We start from the raw sequence: 20,953 nt of genomic DNA on the forward strand, positions 1-20,953 counted from the left end.
ACACTGAGCTGAGAGTAGCCGAGCTGAGCATATAGCCTTGCACATAAATAGATGCGTTTCCATGCCTCACAATAGACATGACAGCTCAGAAAGCGAGAGGTCCAGTTTCGGGCCAGAAAGCATCCTCACTAAGAATTCTCTGAGGGTGTTCTTAACCCTCCCGAGTTTCTACCTTCCTTTGTACCTACCAAAATTATGCGGAAAAGTTCATCCAAAGCCACCGTACGTGACTGACACATCAGTTAAGACATGAAATTTCTTGTTTGTTGTTTACTTCAGCTTCTTTTTAAAAAAAAAAAAATTGTTTTTTTTAGCTGTCCGAATACTCTGGAGAATCAGGCTGAGTGTTAGTCTTTTGTCCCCCTTTCTCCCTTGAAAATATATTTCTTTTTTTTTTTTAATGAAAATAAGTTTCTAATGCCTGTCAGATGTGTGGATGAAATTGCAGCTCACCAGGCCACCTCGCTTCTAAATCTTTTGGCTTCAAGATTGCCTGGGAATCTTATTCTTTGACAACTTTTAGCTTTCTAGAATTTATCAGTTCTCTTGACTAAGACTGTTTCACTTTCTTACTTTTTATTTCATCAGATTTCCAAACGTGTGTGTTTTCCACCAAAATGAAAGAAACCATCCTGGTGTGAGAGGCTTCCCCCCACCCCTCCATCTCTGGGGTGAATTCTGGCACCCTCCAGAAGTTTCACTAACACCTTGAGACCTGGGATGGAGTTTGCAAAGCTAGATTTTGCTCGTTATTCAGAATGTATCTCTTGTATCAAATAATATTTTTAAAAATTACCCTAAAATAAATGCAGCATTTTTAGGTATCAAATAAAGCTCACATACGTAAGTATGTTAATATTGAACAGAATTTTATGGTAACCAAAATTCATAACACTCCTTTATTGACACTTCTAGAAATAGCCTCTTTGAGAGTTCCAGTGTTGAAATTGCATTTGGTGAAATTGTCGGATTTTGTGTTTTTACATAAAAGTGGTATATATTCCCTAGAATGGAGCTTTCTTGGGGGGGTAGGGGTTAGTTTTTGGTCTGATTTAAAATAAAACTACTGAAATAGCAGTTGTCCACTGCACGAAATGTGTTTTGACTATGAGTCTTAGCTTGTAAGAGTATTTTTGAAAGCACAGTCAATGTCAGCTTAGGGACCACAGTGACGGGCGCGAATAAGGGAAGAGGAGATCACTGCAGGATCCAACATATTTTTAAATTATTTCCCTTTACAAAATGACCTTATTTATAAGGACTAGGAGGAAGAAATCATTCACTTAGGAGAATCAGTGTCAGGGGTAAACAGTCTTAATTTTAGAAGCAATATTTCTTAAAATACCAGGCAATAAATTCAGGGTGAGAATCTTCATCATTTTACTATATTCTCTAAGCCCATGTTGGGATTTAGAGGCCAAAGTTTTCGTAGGCCCTCTAGAATATCATTTCAGAATGGATTCACATGGTGAAGAAGGACTGGTGGGGGGACAGGGCTATCCTAAACGGACCCCACTTTATTATAACTGTGCTTTAATGTCTGACTAATAACTCTCCACTGCCAAGACTCATAACAGAAGTTGCAAAACACCTGAATATCCATTTAAAGAGCCCATTATAGTGCCTTGGGTTATGATGCAAAGCTAAAAGATTTTGTTAACTACCGTAAAAGCCACTGAAGCAAAAACTTAAGCAGAAGATTGTTTATCAGACAGTTGTAAAAGGGAGTTAAGGATTGAGCTGGGCAACATCTTTCCCCTCCCATTATCCCTCTTTTGTCTCCTTTTTTATGGCATTTTTCCCCCATGCAACATTTATAGGTAACATATATGTCATCGTTCCTAATAGAACTCAAGGTCTTACCTTTTACTACTAACCTGTCACTATACTGTCTCGCCCACCAACTGCAACCCCCGCCCCGCCCAGCTATTTGGGTCTCGTCTGTCACTGAAGCATCTTTGTGTTTGCAAGGTGGAAGTGTAGCTGCTTCCTTATTACTTTTCAGTGTTGCAGTTTGATTTCTTTCCCCTTTTAAAGAATATTACACAGAGACCTGCCACCCAAGAGCATAAACATTATCTTCGCCCACGAGTCTTGAGTAACATGAATTTCACCTCCCTGGGGAATGTCCTCCTTGTCTTCCATTTAAAGGGACTTGGCTAAAAATGTCAATTTCACTGTTTGAGAATTCTTAAGAGAAAGCGTTTGTCCCTAAGTGTACTTGAAGTGGATGTAATTAGCGTTAACAGCATGTTCATATCTTCCTTTAAGAGGATTCTACAAATAAACAATTTGGTCAGTGAGTACATGTAGTTGGTTAACCTACCATCTCCAAATGGTGCTCCACACAGAACCCCCCAGAAAGGTGTTAGAAATGAGATGTCTTTTTTCATGCAGTGGTTTCACCCTCATAGATCCCAGCAATAAAAAGAGCAACACCAGACCTTCATGAAGTCTGTTAAATCAGAGAGCTGTAAAAAAAAATCTTGTTACAACAAAGGCAGACCCACAGTCCACCTTCATTTAATTAGTTGTTTTGGTGTGTGAATACGAGGCTTTATAGTGTAATTTTTCAGTTTATATATTTTTTCTAAAATAAAATCAAAGGGTCCTAGAAAGAAAGATGGACATTCTATGAACCTTAGTGCATCCCACATGTGTTTAGTCATAATATTGAAAGTGTTCTAATCATAAGGTGCTAGTGCTCTATATCATTGCCTGTTCCCCATGGTTGATAATATATAGTAAACAAACCAAATATTTTCAGGTTAAAAGATTCTGAGGCAAACAGCTTTAAAATTGCAGGAATTCTTTCAGAGTCTTTACTATGCTAAAATGCATTATAAATCTCTACTAGGGGAAAACTTATTTCACCAGGGAACCATTCTTTGCTGGGCATCTTCTGAGGCCATGTTCCATACATCATGCTTTCTTCTTATTTTAGAGTGAACTGAAGATGAGATTCAATGGTGTGTATGTGGAGACTTATTTACATAAGAGTAGTGAGTGTCACGGTACCTTATAGACTCAGATTTTGATTTGTGTGTGTGTGTGCGTAAAAGAGAGACAGAGAAAGAGAGAGCAGAGAAGGGAGAAAGATGGAAGTTTGGTTGGCCCAGAATCAGGCCACCTGATTGTTTGAACCTACGATGTGTGTAACATTTCTGTTGCATGGCCGTAACCCATTTGTGCATTTTTGCTTTCCTGTTACAACATTAAGTTTGGCTGTTTCACAGTTCTGGAGCCTGACATTTCATAATTATTGGGTGAAGTAGTAAATGCATGAATGAACGCGTCAAAGATCCTCTTTTTGTGTGTATGTTTTCCTGATATTTTCTGAAATGTTTTCAAACGCAGGTTTGTCTTGGGGCCTCGTAGTTGCCACCTGAGGACAATTATTATGAATATTTGCAAGTCTGAGCCTTCATTGTCTATCTCAGGATGTATTCCAAGGCCAAAGAATAAGAAAACTCTCTTCCATTTTGTCTTGCCAAAACCTACTAAGTTTTGAATGCAAAACCAATTTTAAGCAGATGAGTAAATATCTGATTGTCCCTTCTGAGCGGTAAATACGTTTATATCTATTATTACGCTATTAGTCTAATAAAAAAACATTTCCAAAGCATGTATGAACTGTTGGTATGACATGATGATACATTTTAAAGCTTCTTCTTTCAATTGGGTTATACTTCTGATTTTTCATTAAAATATTTAATAAAACTTTGATGCCTTTAAAACTCGATAAAACTATGATTTTTCAAGTTTTATTTATACAGTTATATGATTTTTAACATTTATTTTTTAAACTGTCATTGTATCAATGAGCTGGGGTTTTTTTTTCCCTTAATAAACTACTTGCAAGAATGCAGGCATACCAGCATGTGTATATACCTGCAAAAAGACATACACACAGTCATACTTGTCTTCTGATCAATTTACAACTTGTCTACTGCTCAGCAGAAATCTTAGCGAGTAGATTAGAGCTAGTGTCTTGAATTGCCATTTCTGAGGAGTCTGAAACTTAATTACATGGGAAGGACACATTTCCTCTGCTTTATAGGAACAACACATCTAGTTATAGTGAGAAACAATCATTTTCTAGACAGGTACAAAGCTGAGATCACTGGCAAATGCTTACAGTGTAATGAAAAACAGAAGAGCAAGATACAAAACTCTATGAAGAAAGATTCCATTATATAATGGGTGCACAGACAAAAAGGAAATTCTCCCGAAATGCTAATAAGATCATCAACCGTTGATGGGTCTATGAACAATTTCTGGTATTATTTTTCTTTATACCTTTCTCGTATTCCAAATTCCCACAATGAGCCATTGTTACTCAGAAGACAGATGACATGAAAAAAATACTCAGCTCTCTCCTTCCCCCACCCCACTTGATTTCACTACAACCTGGCAAAAAAGTCAGTAAGCCTATTATATGTAACTAGAGGCACTTTTGCACCTCTGCATGAGGTGGACTCTGGCTAAAATCATTTTAAAAGAATACCAAATATTCTGTAGATGCAAAAGAACAAAGAGGGAGCTGTAAAGTAGCCTCCATCAATTTGACCCTATTGCGCTTATTTCCTATAAAAGCATATGACTTCATTTTTGCTAACATATATAATTCATACTGGGCTGTAAAGAAGGAATTGAATTCTTTTTCTGGTATGAGAAAGTCTGTATGGAAAAGAAAATTATATGGAAGGAATGCTAAATGAGAATGATTTTCTGAATGCTAAGATCCAAGCTAGGAGAAGAAAAATTTTCTGAATATCTATCTCCCTGTCCAGATAAGAGTGAACTATAACTGATAAACTGCTGTTGGACTTATGACAGTCCAGTAGTTTACCAAACATTTATTCAAATATAAATGTATATATGAATATATATGTGTGTGTGTGTATGTATCTCCTGTTCAATGCTAATGTCATGGATCTCATCAGCTCTTGTTTACTTTCTCACAGTTGTGACCATTTAACCATACTTTAACAATTCTTAGTTTATAAAATTATTTTATTTAACTATGATGATTTTATATTTAATGTTCTAAGATAGGGCAGCCAGTGAATATACATATATATACATATACATAGAGAGAGACATCTTCAGATTTATTGAAAAATCTCCTACGGAAACCTAGGCGGGAAGATTTTTTTTTAAAGCTTCAGAAACCATATGTAAAATGCCTTTTAAAGACATTCATGATAAGGGCAGTGCAATTGTGATGGGAGGGAATGATTTCCTTTTTTTTTTAAATTTTTTATTAAAATATAATGTAATATTTGTCAGCGCTCACCATAGTACTTCCATTTTTTAAAAGGAAAGACATTAAGCTTTCCCCTTGCTGACTCTGCCTCTTCCTTCTCCCAAATACTTAATATCATGACACGCATTCAGCACAGGCTAAGGGGACCCTTGCCACTGCCCATCGGATAGTTGGCATGCCATCAATTTTTTTTAGATGGTGTCATGGAGATTCCATCTACAGTAGGCACATTAGATCCCTAATGCCAGAGCAGGATTGGTCCATCTAGTTTGCTTTTAATTTTAGGTGTAGATGACCTCAGTATTATACTGCCATAGAATCCCCTAAGATCCACCTTTGGCTGTTGCATGAATATTTGGTGTCTCTCCTGTTGCTGAAAAAATAATCCGGGTGATCTCATCCTAAAAACACAAGCTTAGAATAAGAATAAAAAGAGATTCCCCACTATCTCCAATGTGCTCGGTATCACAAATCTTTGTTGGCAGTGTAAATCCTTAGCTGGAAATGCTATTACAAAACTTATTTTGGAGCAGATTGATTTTCATTTACAACTTTTCAAAGATGAAAGAATATTGGTCAGGTGAATGTAAGCATGCAGGGAAAATTCCTTTCTACCCAAGCCTGCTTTGAGGGTTCTTTCAGATAGCTTCTTGGGTTATATAAATTTAGTTTGAGGTCATTATATGCATAATTTGTTACTAAGTAAAGTAGTTTGTCAGGTTACGAGACATTAATCTTCCAATAGGTCTTTAATTAGGACAGATGCACTAAATAATTCATGGCAAGACTTGGCCTGGAAACATTTATAATACTCAATTATACCATTTTACAGGCAATGGCAAATTGTTTTTGTGTAGTCTGGAAATTGTGGGACTTAATTAATTACCTTCAATGTTTTAGACATCTGCTCTGCACTCTTTAAATGCATTAAATTAGCAACTCATGAAATGGCTAAAAATAGTGTTCAAATTCCCCAGATGGTAAAGGGTGAAGATCAACCATGACAGAAGAAAAAAAAAAAAAAAGGCCACTGTGTGGTATGCAGGAAATATGAAACCAAATTACATATCCAGCAACATTTGACTTAGAAGACTCTCAAGTATATGACAATTGTTTTTGAAAGAATGAGAAATTTACATGATTTTTAAAAGCTTTTAACTTTTTTTTCTTCCTGGTTTCCTAAGATGGGCTGTAGTAAACAAATCAGGAAACCAAGCAGTTGTAATGGTAGAAAACAGATACCAGTCAGTGCCGTGTAAACACCTCTGAGGGAAATCTATTTCTGCACAAATAACTTTGTCCCTATAAGTTGTATCAAAGGCGTGACAAATAAATAAGTACTTTGGAAGTATTTGCAGAGGCATTTTCATGTCATAGATCTTAAAATGATGGAAAGGGGAATTAAGAGCTTATTCCATTTGTAATTAGATCACAGAAAACAGATGGTGATGGCTTTGCACTGAGTAGAAGGCTGTGACCATTTAAGTAAACAAAAGAAAAAGGAATGTTCATTTCATTTTTCTTTCTAGACATTTCTCCAAGAAAAATGTCGTGCCTGATCGTCTTGCTTAAGAATAATATGTAAGTCGATTACAGAGGAAATAAGCACATTCTGAATGCTCTAAGTGGAAGATGCATTTGCAGATTCAGGGGTCCCCTCTTATGCTGGTAGTTAGACCCAGCACAGAGCAGCCTCTGTCTCTTGGAGCCCAGATTCCTGCAGCTTTGTAACAGGGCATTTCTCCTAAGGCTTTGTGGTTTCTCCAGAGTTGTTGGGAGATGTTTGGTTCCTATGGACACACACCCAAGTCCTGCTCCCAGAAGCAGAGGTTAGGTTGGAGGCAGATGCCTTTCCCACTTGAGTAGCTCCTGAATAGATGAGGAGAGTGGGGTTGACTAGCAACCTGGTCAGTGGGTGGACAGAGCTTGGTCACCAAATTACTCAGAGAGAATCTAGATGAGCACTATCCAGAAGAAATACAGTGCAAGCCACATACGTGATTTAAAATTTTCTAGGAACCACATTTTAAAAAGTAAAAAAGAAAAAGAGAAAGAAAAAGATACAATTAACTTCAATAATCTATGTTTGATGTAGTATAACCAAATTACTGTAATTTCTACTTATAATCAGTGTAAGAATTATGATATTTAACATTTTTTAAAAATGTATTCTAAGTCTTAGAATCCAGTGTACATTTTCCAACACATCTCAACTCAGATGAGCCACCTTTCAAGTGCTCAGTGGCCCATCGTGGCTGGTGACCACCATATTGGACCATGTTGCTCTACATCATGAGCAAGGACAAGAAGCTATATCCCCAACCACGGCGGAGTTAGCGAGGTAACATGTACAAAGATCCCAAGGCATGTGGTGATTCCAGTGCCTGGAAGAAACAAACTAGGTGCCCATTATAAATGCCAGAAGAATCTTACTCACCTGACAAACACCAGCTTAGTATTCTGAGAGGGCCTGCCCTTATTTTCATCCATCCCTAAGATGGGAAGTTGAACCACTTTACTTTCCCTTCTTCCCTTTGGTGTTTATAATTTTTGTGCTATTACTGTGATGCTATTATTATTATTATTATTATTATTATTATTATTATTATTTACAATTTTCCCTATTACAAACTCTAAGGTTTTTGAGGACAGGGTCAGCACCTTATTCATGTTGATTTCCTGACACCAGAGATGTGTTCCATAAGTATTTGTCAACTTGAATGGAAGAACGCAATCTGTAATTCAGATGAGGACCAGTGACCAGAGTGTACATATCAAGGCAGGTGGAAATGAGAAGTGAGGGAGAACAGAAGAAACTGGTGAAATGGAGAGTGGGGAGGAAGGAGAGGAGAGCAGAGAAAGGGGGAGACAGACCGGGGATGGAGAGGCAGCAAGAGTGGGAGAAATAAAGGCAGCTTTGAAGGAAGAAGCTCATCCAGCCGTACACACCAGTTGTGCCCACCTTCTCACCAGTGCATTATCCTGTTTTGCAGGACGAAGTCCACTTTTGTAAGCCAGAGACGGTATGGTTTGGGAATGGAGCAGCAGTGAAAATATTTGCATGTTATGATTGTGTGGCAGACAGTGTGTGGTTTATAAAGGGAACGTGTGACTCTGTTGTTCTACTATAATTACTTGCTTTATTAGAAAAAAAAACAACAACTCTGTGATGCTATACACACTAGGGTGTGTTTTCCCTAGACCAGGTTACCATTAATACAAACCTAATCTAAACATTTTTGACTGTGTTCAATTAAGACAATTTAATTAGAAGTCTGTTTTTTGACAGAATCAATAGGATTGTGGGGGTTTTTTGGTTTTTTTGTTTTGTATTGTTTTGTTTTTTTACTTTCACAGGGGAAAGTCATCTAAACATAAGTATTTTGGAGTTAATGTATGTCTTTAAAAGTAGCACTTTTTAAAATTAGTAATATCAAAAAGAATACATTTAGGCTTAAGAAGTCCACTGTAAAGGAAACTGTACAAATTAGCCACTGCATCTATCTAGGCTTGTCATTATTATACTACTCTTTGAGGCTCATTTCTCCACTAAAAATAAAAAACTGGACAAGACCAATATCTAGACTGCAACTGGCTTATTTTGTTTTATTTTTTTAAGATGAGCCAATAGGAACTCAAAAGAAATGGAGGAAGGAGAGAAGAAAAAGGTGAGAGAAGTTCAGAATTTTAATTCTCTTTCCATTCCATTTTGCTTTCAGAACAGCAAAATTAACAGTGATAGCAGTTTGTTCCTTGGTCACCAAGAAGAGCTTACTGCTTACCTATAGTGCTGGGACCCTGAGCACTTTACCTTTCCCATAGAGACAGTGGAGATTTGGTTTTCATGAATTAATTTACTCTAAAGGGAAATTTCTATTCCTCACATCCTCTGGGCTTTTCCATTAGGATGGTTTTTGCTGGAGTGCCCCCCCCCCCGCCCCGCCTCGGCCCCACTGCCCCGCCTTTTGTCCCATTGGGAAGATCCAGACAGCAGCATTATCAAGAAAAAGATGTACTTGATCACCTCATTTAAAACTGTTAGTTTGTTCTAGTTTCTCTTAGACTTTTCTCTCCCACTGTCATCCTTTCAAGCTCTGAATCTTACTTTCATGAAGCCAACCAGTTGTCTCTAATACAGTGAATTAGATCTGTAACTATTTTTCTTTAAAGTACTTAGGAAAAAAAGTAATTAGAGAAAGGGAGATTTAGCCCTCAGAAAAATAAAAATATATATAAGTAAAGTTATTTTAACGTGGTAAAATTTTTTTTTAAGTTTTATTTATTTAAGTAATCTCTACACCCAACATGGGGCTCGAACTCACCACCCTGAGATCAAGGGTCACATGCTCTTCCATCTGAGTCAGCCAGGCACCCCAGTAAAGTTATTTTAACTCTAACTGAGATAAAATGCCCCTAATTAAGAAAAGAAAGGACAAATAGTCTTACCTACTGAGAACGATCATGAGCTGTTTTCCAGTATGTACTTTCTTTCTGGTGAATGGTAATAGCCAGTGCTTATTGGCAATGTACTATGTGCCAGGCACTGTTGTAAGTGCTTTCCCTGAATTAACTACAATTGACCATTGAACAATGCAGGCATTAGGGGCACTGACCTGCTCCCCGACAGAGTAAAAACTCCATATATAACAGTTGACCCCCAAAAAACCTTAAATAATAGCCTACTGTTGACCAAAAGCCTTCCAGATAACATGAACAGTTAATTAACCCATACTCTGTATATGTATTATATGTTCTATTCTTATAATACACTAAGCTAGAGAAAAGAAAATGTTACTGAGGAAGCAATAAGGAAGAGAAAATATATTAACAGTATTGTATTTATGGATACCGCAAGTTTTGTTATCTGCTTATATGATGAATTGTCTGTTCGTCAGTACCTACCTCAAAGATGTTCTACATATTACTAACATTAGACATCAAAAATGAAAAGATAATGGAAAAGAGAAATTCATATTTATTTACAGGTATAATGATTTAAGCATTGATAATGAAGAAGTAGCAATATGATTCCTTTATGGCAGACTGGTGTAATTGATATTAGAACTTCACAGTAGCCTAGCCTATACACTAATGAATGAATTGTTATAAAACTTCAAAGGCATACGGTATTACAGTCATTCATAATACAGCATTGGAAATATTAACATTCAGTATTTCTAGGCTACATGGTTCACCTGTGAGTTTTTTTTCAAATTGTTAACAGATCTCATAAAGTTTTTCCAGTATATTTATTGAAAAATATTCGCATGTAAGTGGACCCACCAGTTCAGACCCATGTTGTTCAAGGGTTAACTCTGTTTTGATCCTCAACATCCCAATAAGGGAAAGGTATTATCCTCATTTTACAAATGAAGAAATTATCAGAGGGTTAGGTTACTTGACCAAGATCACACTGTGGGGGGCCAGGGGGGAAGAAGCTGGCTTTGAACCTGTGCCATACCCCTCCTCTACACTGCTTTTCCCTTATGGGGTACGGAAGAAGGATCTGTGGGGACTGGCTTGGTAGAGTTGCTTACTTCATGGTCCCTGATGGACCAGGCATGAAAAAAAATGCCTCTCCTCTGTCATGCACAAAGCTTGGTGGCACTGTGTTCGGGCCACCATCATGAGGGCTAAATAGTGACAATAGATGGATGGGTCAATACAACCTGATGCCATATGGAAAAAACTAATTCAAAATGGAATTCTGCTTCCTAAACAAGGCCCATAGCTCCTTGAAGACCAAAAGTATGTCCATTTTTTTTCTTTTCTTTTATGTTTTTCTTTACTAAACTTGAGGGCCAGATACAGTACCTTGCACAAGTAAGTAATCAATAAGTGTTTGGCAGAATGAACTGACCTATGCCTTAGTATCATTGTTTTTAATAATTGTACCCTTAAATATGATTAAAATTGGCTATACACTGAAAGCCTAGGTGAATGAATAAATACATATGTGGTATCTATTTTCATTTAATATGTTGTTAGATGACTTTTCAATAGTCTAGAATTATAGACATAGATATAGATACTAATTGTAATATGACATTCATACAAAGAGGTTAAGGAATAACCCAAGACATAGAAATAAAATTCTTTTAAAATATCCATATGACGGGGCACCCGGGTGGCTGGTTAAACATCTGCCTTTGGCTCAGGACATGATCCCAGGGTCCTGGGATCGAGCCCCGCATCGGGCTCCCTGCTCAGCGGGAAGCCTGCCTCTCCCTCTCCCCCTCCCCCTGCTTGTGTTCCCTCTGTCGCTGTGTCTCTCTCTGTCAAATAAATAAATAAAATCTTTAAAAAATAAAAATATCCATATGAGGTAGGAAGGTTTTCCATGTATATATTATACTAATACTGATGGCACTTATTAGTTACATAATGGATTATTCATTAAAAGTAAATTTTTTTTCTTTTAAATCATTTTAATTTTCGAACAAAATTTTAAAGTACATGAGTTAAAATAATGACTAGCTACTTAATTTGGCTTATCTTTTCTGTAACTACAAAGTCAATACTTTCTTATATCAGATTTATCTTTACTTCTTCATTACTTGAACTAGCTACAATAGTTTCCACACAGTCTTTTCACATCTATATACCTTCTGGAAAGTTAGGATGTATTTTACGATGTGTCACCAATGTTATTTCAAAAACCCAAAATTAGCGGTCGGCTTATATATAGGAAAAGAGAGAAGCCAGTCAGGGAATTGTTTTCTATCGCATGCCTCTTGAGAACACATCATCAAAAGTTACTGCATTTAAAACAATGAACCACATATATGGTAGAAATCTATCTCAGCTCCTGTCTGCTATTAGTGAACATGATATTATGCTTATTTAACTGCTCAAAAACTTCGGACAACGCCAAGCCAAGAGTAGAAACTTTTTTCCTAGGGTGGGAAAAATTGCCTTCTGATTTGCTCTACTTATCCTAATCATGGCTTCCTACTTTAGTCATTAGCCAAATATTACATATCTGGCTCTTAAGGTCTTTACCCATTTCATATTAGATCTTAGATTTCTTCATCCCATTATTGATCTAAAATGTCTCTCACTCTCTTGGGTAAAGGAGGAACATGCCCATGTGTTGCATCAGATAATTCCTATTATTGAAAAGCTGTGTTCAATCTAAAATGACCTTTTCTTGTATTTATTTTCAGGCTAGCTTTACAGCCCACATTAAATTGAAGCTTTTGTGCGAGGACTGAAAAATATGTTGTTGTGTGGGGAATGGAGCTCTCGGGGTGTTGGCTCAGGAAAGCCCGCTATCCAGACAGCCGGCGTTGTGATCTGGGTGTTTGGCCGGGTGTTCAGTGCTGCTTGTTGCTAAGTCAGCAGCAAAGGGAAGGCATTATGTCTTAATTTGGACCATAAAGAGTGACGCACAAGTAATCAGGCCAAAAAAAAGTTCATTTGTGAAGGGTAGCTCTGTGCATTCATAATCTGAACTCACAACATTAGCATTTTTTAAGATGTTGGACAAGAACTTTTGGGGGGTGGAAGGAGTCAGCAGGAACATTTGGACTTTTCCCAGAAATAAATTTGATAATATTCAGCATTTGGTTTTGCTTTAACTTCAGTGATCCTTTATGATTGTACGTGTTTGTAATGACAGATTCATACTGTCTGGGATTTGAGCAAGACTTAGAAAAAGGGAGGATTAGTATGTTAAGCTGTGTTGAGAGTTTTCTGGGAGGGCCCACGTCACTTCACTCTGAGAAAATGCCCCAATGGTAAGAGATTAACTTTGTTAATTGTGGCCTATTTCCCTAGCTGTTACTCTTTTCTTAACCATCTATTGTTCATTGTTCATACCTATTCAAAGATGTATTTGCATTTGGAAGTTAAATTTTAAAACATCTTTATTTAAAGTAATAATAGCAAATAATTTTTAAATTCCCCTATGGTTAGAAAATTAATTTCTCAAATTTTGCCACTACTTTCATGCTTGTCAGATTTACTCTGGTTTGAGTTACATGTGCTATTTTTCCCCCCAAAACCAAACAATATCATTTGAGAAGTATGAGTTATGTGATAAGAATGGCAGGTTTTACTAAGCCCAGCAGAATTCTAGTTACTGAAAATAGCACTGATCAGAGCGTTGGCCTAGTAGTGGCCCCACTTAACTTACTGGCTGTGAGGGAAGACCTTCATTACACTCCCAAACATCTGTTCTACACATTCAAGTTCAGCCTTCCCAGAAGCATGAAGCAGCTATATTGATTTTTTTTTTCCTTTCAACTTTATCATCTTTCCCCTCTTTCATTCCCTTGTCATCTGGGTCTTCGAAACCTCAGAACACTACAAGGGGAAAACAGGGCCACATTCCTGGGTGTTCCACCTGTTTGGTTGCCCCACCCCGGGCCTCACCCTTGGAAGGGGCCCACACTTGGTTGAATGCTCAGCGGTCGCCATCTTGAAATCCTAGGTAACTTTTGAACAAGGAGCCCCACAAATTCTGAAGTGGTCTTGGGAGGAGAGAAGAGGAGGAGCTGAGAAGGTCCTAAGCCCTTCAGAGTCCCTCACACCAGCATTGTGAGTTTCAGTTTCGAGGAGCTCGTCACTAGCCTCTAGGACACTGGTTCCAGAAATATGCCAGTGAATATTTATGTGAGAAGCGCTGCAAATCGCTAGACTCAGACAACTGATCAGAATCGCTGGGGATGGGACCCAGGAATCTGTATTTTCATAGACTTCCTGAGAGTCTCAGCTCACTAAGGGCTCCCAATCTCTGTTGAAGTGCACCTCTGATGCGACACACATCTTTCCGTTACTCCATATTGACTGATTCAATACCAAAGGAAAGAGAACAAAAGAAAATAAATTCTATTACCTTCAGTACAATTTATGATACATTGTCCGAGCACAAAAATACTGGTTTGTACTGAAGAAAGCGCTCTCTCTGTTTGACTTGGAGGAGGATAGTGATGTCTTCATTTGGGGCCAGGCTACTTCAAACCACTTTTTTTGAGAGTTTTTATTATCATTGATTTCTGCTACCACTGTTAGAAGATGGAATGTTTGTGGTAAGCAATTATGAGTGATCAAGCAGCTGTTTCAAGCAAACACTGCCCCTGTCAGTGATTTTGTAAAGATCAATTACAATGATAAGGATCATTGTATTAAAGTCAGCTGACCTAGCCATCAATCACTGTTTGGAATAGAGCTTTGGCAGACACTGGAGTTTAGTGGTTAAGAGTCTGCATTTTGGAGACAGTATCTGGTTGAATCCAGACCCATCTCTTAATGGACCCAGGGCAATTCTTTTTTTTTTTTTTAATTATTATGTTATGTTCATCACCATACATTACATCATTAGTTTTTGATGTAGTGTTCCATGATTCATTGTTTGCATATAACACCCAGTGCTCCATGCAGTACGTCCGGGGCAATTCTTTTTTATTTTTTTCCTCCAAGTGTTAGTTTTTTGTTTTGTTTTGTTTGTTTGTTTTTATTCATTAATAAGGATAGTAATAGGGGGCGCCTGGGTGTCTCAGTTGGTTAAGCATTTGCCTTCGGCTCAGGTCATGATCCCAGGGTCCTGGGATCGAGCCCTGCATCAGGCTCTCTGCTCAGGGGGGAGCCTGCTTCTCCCTCTCCCATTCCCCCTTCTTGTGTGCTCTCTCCCTTTCTCTCTCTGTCAAATAAATCTTTTTTAAAATAAGGAGAATAATAGACTCTACTTTGTAGAGTTATTATGAGGATTAAGTAAGATAGTCCAAGTAAAAGTCCCAGCACACAGTGCCTGGCACATAGTCTGAGCTTAATGGTATCATTATTTTTGAACTATCAAGAAAAACTTAAAAATTAAGATTCATGAAAACATAAGAACTAAAACCAAACTGAAACCCTGTAATCAAATTTCAAGTGTAATAGATGGTCCTTGTATATTTTGCTGTAACTGTGTACCTGGTGAATGCATTAATTCAACTTGGCAAGTAGAGGCCTGAAGGTACAAATGGTTATGTTTAGGAAAGACAGAAATACAGTGTCAAAATAGGTTTGGCATATTTGTTTTAACAAGTGTGATGATTCATTTTATGTACCAATTTGTCTTGGATATGGTGCCCAGTTGTTGGTGAAATACCAGTCTAGATGTTTTAGTTGTGATTAACATCTAAATCAATAGACTTTGGGAAAGGCAGATTATCCTGCATAATATGGGTGGGCCTCATCTGATCAGTTGAAGGACTTAAGAAAAACTCCAGACTGTCTTTAGGACTCAAGATTGCAAAATTAACTCTTCTGTAGTCTCCTGCCTGCCAGCCTGCCCTACAAACTTCAGAGTCATCTCCTCCTACAATAGCATGAGTCAGTTCCTTAAAATAAATCTCTATCTATCTACCCCTGACTAATACAAAGTGTAGTTGATTTTTACTTTTTTTTTTTTTTTAATCACAGTACTGGTGAAACACAAACTGAAAATTTAGCTCACAAAACAAAATCTTTTGGAATGAGATTATTTTAAGGAAGGGCTTGGGTATTGAATCTTTACTGTGACATCAGATGAAGGCATTTTCCTGCAATGGTTTAAAGAGTTGCAGATCAACAAAGAATATGTACAGCCCTTACCTCTGTTTAAAATCGGGACTCTTTATCCACCACTGTTTAGTGCTTACCCCACATGCATTGCTCTGCTCTGTGCTTTGCTGAAGAAGCTGTGAAATTCACAACCACTTTTAGGCAAGAATACAGAATTCTGTCTTCCTATGAAATGGCTCGGTTAGGGTAATTATTTATCCGAACAGGCTGATGCCTTGAGCTTAGTGCCTTTGGATTCCTGGGAGACCAGAGATGGGCATGATTGACAGATAGCTGAAACTCTGTCACCTGGGTAAAACTCTGCTGGTAATGAAGCATTCATACTCAGACCTCACCTTTCTGGACCTGCCAGGCTGCATTTGCTGGCTGCAACTATGGAAGCTTTTCCATGGGAAAATGATGTTTCAAAGGTGCCAATTACAGCACATATGTATTTCACCTGGAGAATTTCAATTGGCAAAGATAATATCATGGGTTGCCCTTAGAGTTTTGATGGGAGGTTCATTTGTACTAAGGGATCTGATCGAAATTCAGTTATTAGCAGAGGCTTTGGAACACAGCGCATGAAAAGCAATACAGAATTGTTTCTTTAAAAGCATGTCCTGAAAGACCAATAACCAGCTAGCTCTCAGCTCATGTTTAAAGAACAATGGTGTACATAGCCACCCAACCCAGGGGAGAGTCACAGTGCCTTAGAAGTGGCAGGGGTAAGGATCAAAGAACCCGGTTCCAGGGCGGTCAGGAGGACGGTGTCCCTGTTGAGGAGTGACTCTGCCACTCTTTGCTGGTCCATAGGCGTGAGTTAATTTTTGTACAGTGGGTGAGGGTGGGGGGCACCGTACCCTTCTAGCCCCTTCAAGGGCCTTGTTGACCTTGCTATTTTGGGTAGAATTCCTCTCATCCCTGTCGCAGAGTTATGTCCCCAATAAACATGTGTCTTGAGGCACAAAAAGTAAATAATTGTGTACAAATAAGCATGTTCTCCTAGAAACCAACTGGATTTGACTCCCCAGTGGAACATTGTATGTAAATATAAGTTAGCCTGTTCCAACCCATGATGCTGGCCCCTAGAAGTGGTTTCTTTCATTCTGCACAACATAGAAATTGATGGGAAGGAAAGCTGAACCATCTCTCACCCCAGGCTTTATCGAGCCTCCCCTTCCCACCATCTCCCCCTGCTTCCTCTTAGGGCAGCTCTTAGGCCAAATTATGAGGTAACGTGAGTCATGTAAGGAATGCTGATAGAAAGTCTACTGTGGGCTCAGTGTGTTTCCTGGGTGATTTTATTTAATCCCCACAAAAATCTTATTAAGCGTGGGATTGAGGAGGAAGCATTTTTATTTCCTTCTCTGGAAGGAACGGAGATTCTGAGACATCGAGTAACCAGTCCTAGGTCATGGAGAGAGGTAAAGCTCCAACACCTTTGCCCCTTTCCATGTGTATACATACACCTTTTCCCCTCCTGCAAGTCCAAGTTCCTTTCTCTCTGTGTGTGTGTGTCTTTGTGTCTCTGTTTGTCTCTACATCTCTCTCTGTCTCCCTCCTCTCCCTGTCTGTCGGTCTCTCTCTCTTGCATGCACACACAACCCACCCCCTTCTATACTGTTGCACTGGGTGAAAACATCTGATAAACTCATTCACACTCAATTGGTAGAGGCTTAATATACTGGGCCTTCCCTGAGCATTTTAATATAAAAGGTCAGAAAGAGGATGAAGCTTAGTTGAAAGAATTGCTTTGTAAATGGATTTTCGAAATCTGTAGAGAATGTGGCTTTGGGCTGGAGGCTTGCTCTGAACGCCTCAGATAATCCCACTTAGGAGCCCTGCTACCTCTGCTAGGCTCCCGCAAGGTTAACCTGTGGTTCCTCCCCTGCCTGCTGCCTGGGGCCTCTCTCCTTAGCATCTCTTCCCTGCTGCTCACACTTAACATCTTGCTTAGTACTTTCCATCAAACTACCAGTGAAACAGGTTCCTTTTTGAGGGCAGTTCTAAAGGAGGAATGAAAACATTGGTCAGATTCTTTGCATAATTGCCTTAGATTTCTGATTTTAAAATAACCCTTAACTTCACATCCTTCTCATTGTTGAAGGCTTCTTCCCTTGGCAAGTGTGTTAATCTGGAAGCACTATTCCCGGGCACTAGGCTGGATTTATGCTCCCTTTTGACAAGGTTTTAGATGAACCAAGACAGACATCCACCTGCCATAGCAAATAGGATGATAAGCACCCTCTTCCATATGGATGACCCAATTCTATGATCACAACCCAGGAGTGGCCATAGCAAGTAACAGGACCCGCTGGTTAGTTATTTTCAGAAATTACAGCTCAGTAGCAATTACAGGAAAACCAAGATCTTTGTTTTGGGGAGAGACTCTGGGCATTCAAAGGGAAAGTGATAAGGAGCAACCCAACAGGGCAAGACTTTTCATTATCTAGGGGTAACATTGGCAACTAAGTCATCCTGATAGGTTTGTGTCGATGCCACCCCACTCAAAATTAAGCTTTCTCCTAGGCCCCCAGCAGGGTTCCCTGTGGCCCGCTCTTCAGTGGCCTTGTCACATCCTGCCTGGGGGACAGGGTACCGCATCCTGGAGCATCAGCATCCAGAGTCATGCCTTATCTGTCATCTCACGGTGCACCTCCACACAGCAGCCCCAGCTCTCTATTTTCATAGCAAAATGTCAGCCTGACTCCCACTTGTCAGAGACCTAAACAACCTCAGGTCTTTTCCTACAACACGCAGTAGCTGCTGGCTGTGCTCTGCATCTCAATTTCGCAATGTCTGCTCCCATCAAATGCTGGCAGGAGAGGCAGCCCCAGGGTACTGCCAAAATATCAGCTCCCCGGGATTTCTCAGTTTCATCAAGTTGGACCACTAGAAAGGTACATACTCGGAATGTATAACTCCAGCTTCCCGCAGCAACGTCTTCACAGAGCTATGAATTTAATACGATGCCCGTGGCTTTGGTCCAGGGTCAATATGAGAAATGAGCTCATGAAGAATACACCACTCTGTTTCACAGAGCCCCTGGTGCGGTGGGCGAGTCCATTCAGTACTCTGGTCAGCGCCCCACTAGGGACACCTGGAAGAGTCCTCTTAGTTGGATGCTCAGCTGAGAGGGTGTTTCTTCTGATGAAAGGGTCTGCTTCTTTTTATAAGGTAGTGCATCATATTTCCCTTTCTGCCTGGGCTGCCACAAGCCCAGGGCTAAATCGTCTTCCAGTTGCAGTGGTTTTCTTTTACTTAAGCTTGGGGTAAAATTATTCCCATTCTCTATCCCTCTCATTACTCACACTTCCCTGGACATGGAGCCAGACATTGTATCTCACCACCATACCCGAACGAAGAGGGAGATGAAGGGATTTGCCCCCCTCAACAGAATCCCATTGGGAACTTTGATAGTTGCAAACAACAAACAAGGGAGTGGAAAAATAGTAGTGAGTAGTCACGGTACGTGCTCTGAGTCCCAGGACAATCTTCCTGGGGCGGTGGTGATCGTTGTATGTCACTGCCAAAGCCATGGGTTGTGTTGATATGGTGTTTATTCAGCAAACTGGGCCCTCTAATGTCTGCTAAGCCATCACTGTGGACATGCCAGTGTGAGGGCCAAGAAAAATGTTTAAAATAAAAACTTGCCATAGAATTCAAATATCCACATTAAAATATACAGATCTTGTACATATACATACATACATATACATATATATATATATGTTTTGCCCTATTATTAGGAAGCAAAATTTAGAAGATAAGTAATTATAATTTAAGGAATTTGTTTAATACAGTACCTAAAATTACTGTCAGATAAACATTTCCTGAAAAGATCAAAATATATGGTTATTTTACATTTTCCCATTTGGATCTCTTTCAATTTCTGCAGTTTATTAGCTTGGTTCAGTGTCTTTGAGCATTAGTCAACATTTAAAATGTAGGTTTTTATGATTCTGGGGGAAGCAATTGCTTCCAAGGGAGAAAACATTCTGTAAATTACATGTAAATGTTTTTACTTGGATGAGTTCTTTTGCATCTGTGCAGAGGATCATTTTAATTTGCACAAGAATGAAGGTTTTCCATGATTGAATGTAGTATGCATGCTTGTGTATCTAATTTCCACTTCATTTATACAGGAATCTAACAGACACAAGGGGCATTTTGTTATAATGTAAGTGCTACTTAAAAATAAAATAAAATTATAATAAAAAGCTAAGGGTTAGTGTGCCATTTCTAGTTTTATTTCAGAGCTGCCCCTCAGAGTAGATTGGAGCAGATCTGAGTCATGTAATTTGGCGTTATGATGGTCTAAAGATCCAGGCCATAAAGACTTCATCCCGGGAACAAAATGGATGAGAAGCCCAGAAACGTGATTGACTAATAACATCTTGCCACTTCCTCTACCTTCGCAGATTTTCATGTCAGAGAATAGTGGGTTCTTCCGATGCGGAAACTGTTCTATAAATCATTCCTCTTTCTTTTTCCCTTAATATCTGAGATCCTATAGCCATTTTAAAAATTGGGTACTTGAAAATCCAAACAATTCTAAAAGTATCAATTTAGTTTCTTCCCTTTGCACATTAAAATCTTCCAGAGAAATAACCAGCTTCTAGTCTCTGTTTATTGGCAGCAAAAGGATGTAGCATTTTGACATTAATCAGTTTCTAGGGTGAAGACGAAGGTACAGGTTTTGCTCCATCACTGAAAATGTAATAATCAAGGACCCTGAAATGTAGATATGGGTATGGATATTTGTGTCTTCCCAGTTCAGAGTCATAAGACTTCTTTCCTGTTTATCTTATTAAATCTGCATTATTAAATGCCCTAAATTAATTAAAGGTTATTGCTTAAGAGTTCAAACACATTTCACCAGCCAATTCTGTTTTCAGTCTCAGGGCTGCCCCTTTCCCTTTATGGCTCCTCTGTTGGGCACAGTTATATATTTAGCATTTTATTTCTACAGGCACTTTTTTCCCCCAGTCATTTCTTCGTGTTGGCCATCTTGGGAAATAAAGAGGTGGAATTTCCCCTGACTTACAGCGGAGAGTATTGAGGTTCTGGAGGAGTATGGGCATCTTGCCCAAGATTAGTATTGGCAAAGAAAGCTGATAGCTTACCATTCTCCAGGGAGGGCCAGCACATGGA

This window comes from Callorhinus ursinus, unplaced genomic scaffold, assembly GCF_003265705.2.
Source record: "Callorhinus ursinus isolate GAN/ISIS: 27379988/994484 unplaced genomic scaffold, GSC_fseal_2.0 scaffold6, whole genome shotgun sequence".
In the NCBI taxonomy this organism is placed as follows: domain Eukaryota; kingdom Metazoa; phylum Chordata; class Mammalia; order Carnivora; family Otariidae; genus Callorhinus; species Callorhinus ursinus.